The sequence below is a fragment of the Octopus bimaculoides genome, chromosome 20 (genome assembly GCF_001194135.2).
Source record: "Octopus bimaculoides isolate UCB-OBI-ISO-001 chromosome 20, ASM119413v2, whole genome shotgun sequence".
NCBI classification, from domain to species: domain Eukaryota; kingdom Metazoa; phylum Mollusca; class Cephalopoda; order Octopoda; family Octopodidae; genus Octopus; species Octopus bimaculoides.
This window is the reverse complement of record NC_069000.1, coordinates 19,749,476-19,751,852: the sequence shown is the minus strand read 5'-3', so window position 1 is coordinate 19,751,852 and position 2,377 is coordinate 19,749,476.

Here is a 2,377-nt window from a genome sequence, read left to right as displayed (position 1 = left end):
GTGTGTGTGTGTGTGTGTGTGTGTGTGTGAGGGGTTACATATAGTGGAATGATTAAATAAACAGAAAAAAGAAGTAAGTATACACGATATACAATGAAAAGGAAGGGAAATATATATATAGTATACAAAGGTTAATAAAAAAAGGGGACGAGATAGTAGAGATGATATAGGATGACCTCTAGGGATAATCGAGAAGCACCACTGTCCAAGATCTCTCTGAACAGCAAGGGCAAACGCCCTCTGCAATTCCCTGTCTCTGACTCACAGGTCTACACTTAGAGAGGATCCTTTCTATTAGAGGCACAAGGCTTGAAGTCTTGGGGTACGGGGTTAGTCGATTACATCGACTCCAGTGCGTAACTGGTACTTATTTTATTGACCCCGAAAGGATGAAAGGCAAAGTTGAAGATGAAAGGCAGTATTTGTACTTAGAATGTAAAGACGGACGGACGAAATACCACTAGGCGTTTTGTCTGGCACCTTAATGACTTTGCCAACTTGCCACTTTAACAACAATGATCATGATGATAATCCTGCTAATGAAGATTATGATGATGATGGAATTTATGATGATGAGGAGGAATGATGATAATGATGATGGTGCTTATTTTATCGATCTCTTTTGGCGAAACGCTAAGTTACGAGAACTTAAACCCTCCGACGGCAATTGTCAAGCGATGGAGGGGCGGGCACACACAGACACACACACACGCACGTACGCACACAAACACACACACACACACATACGTTTACCAAATCTACTCACAAGGCTTTGATCGGCCCAAGGCTATAGTAGAAGACACTTGCCCAAGGTGCCACGCAGTGGGATTGAACTTGGAACCATGTGGTTGGGAAGCAAGCTTCTTACCACAAAGCTACGCCTACACGTTAGCCATATTTATTGCATCATAATATGCTTTCAACACAAAATTTTCAAACAACGATTCGTTTTGGTATTTAAACGATTCGTGTCATTTGCGTGATAACGTGCGTGAGTGTGTATACACGCAACCGTTAAGCGCGCTTGTTACATTCGGGATCAATGGTGGGAGACTCTACGTGGCTTCCTAACCTGTTAGAAACAATAGCCAACAGGAGTGGCTGTGTGGTAAGTAGCTTGCTTACCAACCACATGGTACTGGGTTCAGTCCCACTGCGTGGCACCTTGGGCAAGTGTCTTCTACTATAGCCTCGGGCCGACCAAAGCCTTGTGAGTGGATTTGGTAGACGGAAACTGAAAGAAGCCCGTCGTATATATGTATATATATATATATATATGCATGTGTTTGTGTGTCTGTGTTTGTCCCCCCAACATCGCATGACAACCGATGCTGGTGTGTTGACGTCCCCGTAACTTAGCGGTTCGGCAAAGAGATCGATGGAATAAGTACTAGGCTTCCAAAGAATAAGTCCTGGGGTCGATTTGCTCGACTAAAGGCGGCGCTCCAGCATGGCCGCAGTCAAATGACTGAAACAAGTAAAAGAGTAAAAGAGTAAAAGAGTAAAAGAGTATATCTCAAATAATATTTTACGTCATTAAATATTAGCTGACGTAGTCTTTGTGAGAACCAAGTTAGCTGAAAAGACAGGATGGCCACTATTAGAATATCTTTCGACCAGGGTTGGCTTGGAATTAAACGATACCAGCAAACTTAACAGACACGCATTTTCATTTAACTGTGGTTTCAGTAGGAAGAGGATTTTCAAGACTGGCTGTTGTGGTTTATAAGGATGGTTTCCTAAAGGTGCTTTACAGTGAAGGCTGTGTTTTGTGGTTTCCAGGAATGCCTTAACAGTATGGTTAATAAGGTTAGTTTCTGTTTGTGGTTTACTGAGATACTTAACTGTTAAATTTCCGGGAATGGTTTACTGTTGTGATATACAGAGTTGTTTTGTGTTTGCGGTTTACAGGGATGGATGACGCTTATGGTTTACAGGGATGGCTTTGGTTTGTGGTTTTAGGGAACGGCTTGCCGCTGTGGTTTACAAGAGCGTTTCCGTAGAGCAATTTACTCTAATGTTTTTCAGTTGTGGCTTTCCGAGAATGACTAATGTCTTTGTTATGTACGGATGGCCTATATTTGTAAAATACAGAAATGGCTTCCAAACCAAATCTACCACAATATACACCACAAGGAATTCTCAACAAACCAATAAAATTTTCATCAATTTTGAGTTACCCATAATAGTAAATTATTTCACCTTGCAGTACTTACAATAGAGAGTTATCCCACCTTGAGGTACCTAATAGTAGATGGAGCAAAAGAGAGAAAGAGAGGGAAAGAGAGAGACAGACATGTATGTATGTATGTATGTATGTATGTATGTATGTATGTATGTATGTGTATATATATATATATATATATATATATATATA